Raw genomic sequence first — 10,793 nt, 5'->3', positions numbered from 1 at the left:
ATAAAGTCGTGACCCATGATTCAGGTTATTAAAGCGAATGAAGGGAGACCCTAAAGAAAAACCTCAAGACATGGTGGAAAAATTTTAATTTCATAGGTAACATTAGGAAATGAATCGAGTAAAATTAAAAAAATCATAAAAAATTAAAAAAATTCTTCAAAAATCCAAAAAATCTAAAAATTAAAAAATCATCAAAAAATCCTAAAAATTCAAAAATCTATTTGATTCATCTCCCAAGGGGGCATACTCACATCATTATCTGACAATCAGCATCTACGGCAAACTGAAAAATATTTCAGCATCATCAAGCGAATTCTTCTTTGAATCAACGTGTCGTCATGCATCACTTCAAAAGGGGAAAAAATGTAGACACCTATTTATGTCCACTTGATTAAATAAATTTTATATTTGTTTAAATTATCATCCATCTAGCTATTAATTAAATTCACATTTAATTAATCCTTCCTCCTTGTTAACTATTAGTTAAATTAATATTTAATTAATTCATCCTGACCCCCTTCTTTTATTACTTAAATAAATTATTTAATTTATTTAATTTAATTCACCTAGCCATATTAATTAAATCAATCGTATTTATTTGCTTAAATTCCCCTTTCACATTTAATTAAATCCCTCTCACATTTAAATAAATCAATATTTATTTAAAAGTCCATCCAATTCAAGTTGCAAAATTGATTGAAATAAATGAATTTTATTTCAATTAAAATCCTAAAATCCATCCCACTTGCATTCTCTTACAAAACCCATTTTCACACTAACCCTTCTTCTAAATTGTTCTAATCCCTTATAATTTAGCCTAATCCCCTTCTAAACATTTGCACATTCCTAAAACTGGGGGATTAGGGAGGAGTCATTTCTCAAAAGCATTAAAAGTTTTCTCTCTTCCACAAGTTAACCCCCAAATTCTTCTTAAGCCTTAAAGGTTTTAATCTAACTAACTCACCTTTGACCCTTCGTTAGAGAATTTTCCTCTAACTCAACCATCCATCTAACCATCAAGTCTCTTCAAGCACTCATTGCTTTGACCATGGTTACCCTTTTACCCTTGCACATTCATTTATCCATTAACCCAAACCTAACCAAACCCCTTAAGGTAACCATCATGTCTCTTCAGAGATTTAAGGTCTCTTCCCTCTACTCTCAAGCCTTCTCATGATGTCACTTGTCACCATGACATTGGTGGAAGTTGTAAACATGGATTGTGGATCAAGCCTCTTCATGCAATCCTAACCCTTGCTAAGCCAAATCCATCTCAATCCTCCATCTCTCTATTTCCTCTATAAATAGGACTCATTATCAAGGCTACACATGATCAAGTTATTTTATTATCAAGTTGTATACATTGTGTTACACAAGTCTCTCTCGGTAGTGCATTTTAGAAGCATTTTAGATTACAATATCATTATCATAACATGTTAGTTTCATTATCATAGCATAAAATCTTCATTATAGCAAGCTTTGTTATAATCTCATAGATCTTAGTTGCATAAGCATATAGATCATTTTATCATAGCACTCATTCTTTAAGTTGTCATTCTAAAGGTTAATTACTCAATGATATGAGAGCAAAACCATGACTTGAGGAATCCTTGGAGATAGAGAAACAATGAATTTTTTTTAAAAGAATAGTTTGCTTAGTTTGTTTGTCAAATTAATCCTTTGATATATAATGTTATATTGGTGTGTCACTAATATTTTGATTATTTGTCAGTCACACTTCTGTGCACACACACACACGTGTCTGTCTGTGTATACATATGTATATATATGTTATATATATGTATTACACACACACACACACACATATATGTGTATATATATACATGAATGTATAGTACATACATATATATATATATATATATATATATTATACATTCATGTATATATATTGTCATGCCTAAACTTTTGGGGAAAAAATGCAACATCAATATTTTTTAAACAACATAAAATACTAATTACTCGATAATAAAGATGAGATAAATAAATTTATCTAAGCTAAAGGTTAACTCATGCATTAAAATGAATGGGTTCCTAGAGTTAATGAGAGAGGGGCTGAAGGGGACGCAGAGGGAGGAGCCGAGGGTTTTAGGAAGGGCCGCATGAGACGGGCAGCAATGTCACTATGGGTGCTACCCACAAGACGGCCGCAGTTGTGCCTGTGGGTCACGACCCACAGTGCGGCTGTGGGCGCCCTGTAGGTCGTAGCCCACAGGGACGCCCAAAGTCGCTCCCCTGTGGGTTGCGACCCACAGTGCGGTCGAGCCGTGTTGTGGATTCCAACCCGCAGGGAGCCTTGGGCTCCAATCCGGCCCCAAGCTTGCATGCAAGTAAACTTTAATTTTTTTGTTATTAAATTTTTTAATTTTTTTTAAATATAAAATATATGTATATTAATATATAATAATATATATGTATATATATTATATGTATAGATATGTATGTTATTATGTATTAATATATACATATAAATATGACAACAGATCTAAGATATAATATATTTATTTGTGTGTGTGTGTATATATATATGTATTTAACAAACAGGTTTATGTAAATTTCTGGAATATTTTAAAAGTATATATGTATATTTTTATATATGTTTATATATATATATATATATATATATATATATATATATATATATATATATATATATATATATATATATATATATATATATATATATATATATATATATATATATATATATATATATATTCTCATGTACAAATTTTTAATCTGATTTAAAGACTGATCTGTTTAACCAGATTATGTAAACATTACAAAATATATGCACAAACTTAATAATTTTTATTTATTTTTATATGGCAGCAACATACATGTTCATCTATTTTTATTTTCTTAAAAGAGTACAACAATTTAGTTTTACATTTAAAACATTAGGTATTTACTTAATTAATATATATATGTTTAAATCTACATTTCCATAGCTTAGAGTAGGATATTTTTAATTAAACAAAATGGAATAAATTTTTATTTTCTTTCATACAATATCTAGATTAATCTATTTTCCACTACACATGCATTTTCAAAATAGAAAATTATAACAGTAATGACTTTATTTACAGCTGCAACTATCTTTTTTCTAATTTACTTTTTATCAATAAACAACAAGGTGTAATGCAGATTAATATTAACTCTAAAATGTCTATTTATTTATTTTTTTGTGTTTAAACTATAGACATAAGCAAATATTTCATTTCTTTCACTAATAACTCCACGACAACATTTAATTTATTTTCATTTCTTTTTCAATAGCCAAAAGGCAAAAATAAATTTCATTCCTATTTTATTTCAAGAAGTAAATATCTATAGGGAAAACAACTCAAATTCAATTATTTTCTTTGCAAGAATATACTCAAGTAAAAATACATCTTTATTGCATGGCAAAACTAGTCAAATAATTACATTTAATACATCATGGTTCCCTTCACTAAAATAGGAAGATAACAAAATCAAGCCTCTCATTTCTACCAAATGAGGGCTAGCCAAATACATTTATCTTCTTGCAGCTAAATACAAATAAAAATAGGATCAACCATAGCTTTCTTTCCAATCTTTTCCCAAACAAACATGTAATAAAAGTTTGTAGGTTGTGACCATGGAGGCTCACCTCCCAACCTAGGCTTACATGAAGCCACCCCCGAGTTAGGAGAATCAAGGCTAAATGAGTTACACACAAACTTAACATACAAACAAGAAGAATACACAACACAACACTCACAACCCAAGGATGAACAAAGTCACTTAGTGACTATAACTTATGGGATGAAGGTGGACCAAATACCTAGAAGAGAAATTTGCAAGAAGGAAAACATATTGCTGTTGCAAGGCTTCCAAGAAGAGTAACCACAAGTTCCAAACTTGTCCCAACAAATCCTTATGTCCCCCAAGGCATACAAGCTAACAAATTCCCCTTATGACCCCCATTGCATAAATAAAACACTATGTAACAAGGGTCCCATAATCCCTTGTGTATCACTCTCTTCCAAGAGAGCCTCTACACTCTTAGGTTGTCAAACAACCCTTCACCTCAAGGCTACTCTACCCTCCCAAGGGTGAGTATGACCTTGAAACACCCAAAACAATAACATAAATACATGCAATTAAAATACACAAGGAAGAACTCAACATCTTCCTAATCTTACTAAGAAAACAACAATGGAAAACAACAAACAATTTTTTCAAATTTACAAAACAACATACATGAGGAAGTATTCAACCAACCTTAAAACTGCAAATGGGATGAGTAGAAGTTGTAAGAGAGCTGTCCAATCCACTAATCTTTTCCTTCTTAAGACTTAGCTAAAATTTCAATATCAAAATTCCCAAACTTTTCAAGAATCTATGTCTTAAAAAATGGAGAGTGGGTGATCAAACTTCTCCCTCCCAAACCATTCCCTAAGAAGACACTCATCCCTCTTTCCAATCCTCTTGGGAAGGGTGATGGATGTTCATAGGTTGGTCTTCCCAACACCTTACAAGCTCTCTAGCCAAGGCACCTCAAAAAGGTAAAAGAGAATGGGGAAGAGTAATATCACTCATGACGAAGGTTGTCTAACCTAGGTAAGATCCTCAAAAGTTGAAATTCGGTCATCTTGAAAAACTCAACTTTTGGGGTGACTAAATAGTCCCTAGGGAGTGGACACATAGCTAAAATTGGCCTTCATCCATAGGTACATCATATGGCCCATTAAAAATGCCCCTAACTTGACCTTAGGAGTTAGTTTAACCCTCTAGAAACTCACCCAAAGTTTACCTACAGGTCAACCCTGAGTTGACCTTTCTAATGGCTCCCTATCCAAGACTTTCTTGGGACCATACTAGGATATTTGAAAAATGCATTGGTAAAACAAATTCCTTCCAAGGGACATGTCACTGCCAACTCACTTTACAACACGTCAAGTGACACCACAAAATTATACATCACTTAAATACACATGACAATGTCCCTTTTTTTGGAATTAATAAATTAAACAATTTTCAAATTAAACACACATCCAAGCATAAACATTTACAAAATAAAACACATTTACAAACTAGGTGTTGTCTCTCCAAATAGACAACCCATGGCTTCACAAACACACATAAGTTTAGGCTTGATTCTCCGAATAGTTTCCATGGTCACATGGATTAGTTTTCCTGCACATCTCACTTTGCACATTAGTAATTCCAAAAATCACATAATATTATCATATGAAAAGAATACAATTCAGACATTTACATACAATTTTAATTATAATAATCAAGTTTCCAATTATCTAATAAAATCCACATAAAATAATCTACTAAATGGCATTATCATAATCATTATGAATTTTAATCATTTATAAAGCATGCATCCATAATTTCTAGCATCAAAATAAAGCTTTGCAAATCAAAATAAATGACATAACCATATCAATGTTATCCAATCACTGGATCATATAAAATCTAGGTCCATAATGCATCAAAATATAGTATCAATAATGGGTCAAACATAAAAATAACTGAAATGTTATGATGGCTCGAGATAAAGTCACACACACATATATGTATGTATGTATGTATTCATGTATATATGTATATATATATATGTGTATATACATATGTACACACACACACACACACGAATACATGAATACATACATATATACATATGTATGTATGTATTCATATATATATATACATATATACATGAATACATACATACATATGTATATATATATATATATATGTATATATATATGTATTCATGTATATTTATATACATACATACATATATGTATATATACATATATACATATATATGTATATGCATATATGTATGTATGTATGTAGATATGTATATATATATGTATATGTACATAAATATATACATATATATATATGTATATGTACATAAATATATACATATATATATGTATATATGTATACAGGAATATATAAATATATGTATATACATACACATATACACATATATACATATATTTGTGTATATATGTATATATACATATATATACAAATATATGTATATGTATATATATGTATATATGTGTATATATATGTATATATATATGCATGTGTATATATACATGTATATGTATATATATAAATATATACACACACACACACATACATACATACATACATATACATATATATACACATGTATATATATGAATATATATAATACACATGTATGTATATACATATATATATTATGTATATGTATGTATATATGTATATAATATATACATGTATACACATGTACATATGTGTGTGTGTTATATATGTATATACAGACATATATATACATATACATATACATATACATATACATATACATATACATGTATGTATACACATATACATGTAGATATAGATACACACACACACATATATATTATAATGGTGGAAAAATGGTGAATGATAGATCAAAAGGAAAACTACCCTTTCCCTCAAAGAGAGATGAGAGTTTCACTATTGATTATCCTTCAAACACGTGTCACCATGTTACATTAGAAAGATGAGAGGATAATTCACTAAATTCGATCTCTCCACATGAAGATGGTAGATTGAATTCTGAATGAATTGGGAATGTTAAGTTGATCCCCTCATCCTTGTTTGAAATGGAAATGAATTGATTGAATTATGTAGTGCAAAAGTGACAAAGAATTGATTATAACTTGACATTGGAAGATGTGATGAAGTTGTGCACCTAGATCTGATAGTAATATGGCGAGACAAAGTCACCCTACAAATTTGAGGAAAAGTTGTCCAGACTGTGGTGGGAATGTACACAGTCCTCCAAAAAATCCGTGAAACAAAAAGGGTTTTTTCACCTCTACAAATGAAGCTCAAATCCGAAAGTACAACTACGCACCTACAACCTACACACAATAAAGAGAGGAAAATGGGTTGGGATTGGAGGTTTGCCTTTAGGTCAAACCCCAGTTTTGGAATTAACCAAGTAATGAAAGAAAGTACTTGCAAGTAGCTATAAATGAAAGACTGAATTGTAAATCACCTCAAGGGAGGTTGTAGTAGAAATGTTGATAGAAATGCTTGTGTAATTGAATGTTGGAATAAATATCCTCTTCAATGGTTGAATCCTTGACTTGAATGCAACACCTTGAGAATGCTCAATGCTGGAAAAGAATGCTTGAATTCTCTTGAATGCTAGATCGCTTGTGAATTTCCCATTCATCCAGCTTATTGAACTTATGAAAATGAGAGGACTAATGCCCCTTAAATACATGTTAGTGGATTTGATTTTCATCACGAGCTAACATTGGGGGAGTTTTTCGCCCAATGCACAACCAACAATGCAACCTTAGGAATGGTCATGCCCCAAAGTAGGGAAAGGACAGGGGCGTCACGCCCCTATCTTGGGAGGACAAGTGTGCTACACCCCTATCTAAGGGGGGACAGTGGCACCACACCCCTGTCCTACCCCTTTCTCCGGGGCAAAGTGCAGACAAGGTGATGCAGAGTTCAAGGAAGAAGTTGTTTATGAAGACTGAGCAATCTTTGGTCTCCGATCAGGTTAGAGGATTTGAACTCACGTGCGTGAGGACCCTAATGCAGTAAAAAATTGCTAGGGTCACAATTTTATGATACTACATATATATACATATATATACACACATATACACACACACATATATATACATACACACATATATATACATACATATATATATGTATGTATATGTATATATACATATATATATATACATATATACATACATATATATGTATATGTATACACACACATGTGTGTGTGTGTGTGAATATATATTATATACATGTATGTATATATATATGTATATATTATGTATGCATGTATATATGTATATACAATACACACACACACACATATATATGCGTGTGTGGATATATATGTGTGTGTGTGTATATATACATACAAACATACATACATATGTATACATATACATATACATATACATATACATATACATGTATATGTACATATACATATATTATGTATGTGTATATAATTATATATATGTATGTACACATATACATATATACACACACACATATATATGTATATATGTGTATATATGTATGTTTGTATGTATGTATGTATATATGTATGTATGTATGCATGTACACACACACACACACACACACACACATATATTGTTTAGATTGAGGTCTTAGCTTCTGAGTTGTTGCTTGGGCCTAAACATTTGAGATTGATGTCTCTAGTAGGTTGGTGCTCACTGTACTTCAAGGGGATTGGTATCTTTAGCAGGTTGGTGCCTATTGTGAGCTTGGAAATGTAACACAATGCATAACCTACTATTATACTGAAATAAACTAGAAATTCTACCTTTCACAAGTACACTAATGAACCTTCAAAGAGAATCAACAAAAATAAAATTAATGATTATAACTTGATTCCTCTTTGATGTCCCATTTTTCTATATCTCTTGAGATCTTGTTGTCAATATTTTCTCTTATATTTTTGCACAAATGATTCAATATGACTTCAATGAAAATGAGCTATGTGGTATGTTCATGCCTAATATTTCTTTTAGGAAAACAACCTTATGTGAAGTTCGGTTAATGGAGACCTATTGTGTTTCACTGGACAACCTCCAAGATTTTAGAAGCCGACTCTTCATGATAGAAGAAAATGGAGAGAGAAAGGTTTAGAATCAAACCTAAACTATGGCGATACGCTAAGAATTTGATATTAAAACTCAAAGAGCACAAAATGCCATACATTTATAGCACAACTAAAGGCTCATCTATAGTGCATCAATTGTGAAACACATTTATCCTCTATAGATTCATTCAAATAGCATAATGTAATCTTAACACACAATTACTAAATTGAAAGAGTACAAGCCATGGTTCAACCAACAAAAGTAATATTAAAATCACAAAATATTTAATTAGATAACATATCTTTGACATTTACTCTAATTGACATAGAACACATTTCTTTCATTAGATGAAAATAAACAAACATAAAGGGCGATAATCAACATAGTTTGGCTATCTTTGCATAAAAATAAGAACAACAATGTTAAGGCCTAGAGTAACTACTAAAACTATTCTCTTGGAAAGAACCCCTTATATTGATGGCTTCCCCACCTTTTAAAGACCTTAATCACAGTTGGGATACTCTAGGAAACATAAACAATCATGAAAATCAGCTGCATGGCCTTCACCACTCAATAATGCTACCATCTTAGACTGGCTTCATGAGCATCTTCTCCACTATCAAAAATCATCATTTCAGCTTCTATCGCTTCAACAAACTAATTCCCTACACCAGCCCTCACATTTTCCTAGGAGGACACTTGGCCTCTGATCATGCCACTTATTGTATTTTGAGATATGAAAATCTTAGGTACTCTACCCTTGTAACACGTGGCACTTTGTTTGTTTGGTCGGTTAGGATGCATGGCACGTAGGTGGATCTTCTCAATGTCTTTTAATTCCTTTTATCTATAAATCTCGTAGAGGTGACATGTGGCAAGTTGGAAAAGATTCTTGGCATCCTTTATTTTCTTTCCTTGATAAATCTCATGGAGGCGACACGTGGCGGCCCCCACACAGGAGATTTGTGCTATAGAACTGCTTGGGCAAGTTGTACTAGGAAGGAACACATAGCAACCTCACAAGTCTCGAAGGAACCAAGGTGAAAGCATTGTTTCTAAAAACACGTCTGAACGACACATGGCTTCAATGGAGGTCAGTTTAAATCAAAATTGGGGTGCAAAGGACAAAAAATCACAAACATGAAAGAGCTTGAAGGGTAGCTATGGATTTTATCCACATGGTAATTGGAATGCAAAGTGGAGTATTCCTACAATGCATGATCTAGAATGATGATAATGGATTTGATATGAAAATGATATGTGATATAGAGTTAAATGATTAAAAAATCTATGATGAAGCTACAATAGCTATATGATGCTAAGCTAATGCTAATGAATTAAGCCAAAGGCACACTTTAGAAGCTGCTATGATCTTTTAAAAGCATAAAAGAACACTAAAAAACACTTTCCAATCAGCCAAAATGAGGATGTGAGGTCTCCTTTTATATAAAATCCATGACTTTGATCCTAGGTGGCAAAGATCAATGGATGAGAATTGGTCTTCTAAAAGTGGTATGTGATATGCAGCTAAATGATTATGCAAGCTATGATGAAGCTACAATGATAATATGGAAAGTAATGTAATGCTAATGATAACTAAGCCAAAGACACACTTTTAAAGTTGCTATGATCTCTTGAAAGCATAAAAAGCATACAAAACACACTTTCCAATTAGCCAAAATAAGGATATGAGATCTCATTTAATAGAAAATTCATGGCTATAATCCAACATGGAAAAGATCAATGTATGAGAATTAGTCATCTAACAATGAAGGGTTGAGATTGAGTTGGTTGAGTTGTGAGAGGAAAGGGAGGACAATGTTCCTCCTACATTGACAAGATGGAGGAAAAGGTAGGAGGATAGCCCACATGTTGTATGAAATGGCATGAACATGACAAAACCCTAATCAAACACACACGTGCTTGCATATGAACGATGCAATTTTACTCCACAAAAGTTGAATGAAGAATATGCAGCCTTGAAGATCTCTGAAAATTCTTGATTATGAATGCACAAATGCTTTAGGTCGAATACTTATGATGGATTCTTGAAACTAGGTTGATCAAATCTCTTTATATAGGGTAATTTAGGTCATTTATCGATTAGGCTAACCTCAAATGGTCATGTAAAGC

Source organism: Cryptomeria japonica, chromosome 1 (genome assembly GCF_030272615.1).
Source record: "Cryptomeria japonica chromosome 1, Sugi_1.0, whole genome shotgun sequence".
NCBI lineage: Eukaryota > Viridiplantae > Streptophyta > Pinopsida > Cupressales > Cupressaceae > Cryptomeria > Cryptomeria japonica.
The sequence above is the reverse complement of the archived record's forward strand: the minus strand, read 5'-3'. Positions refer to the sequence as shown.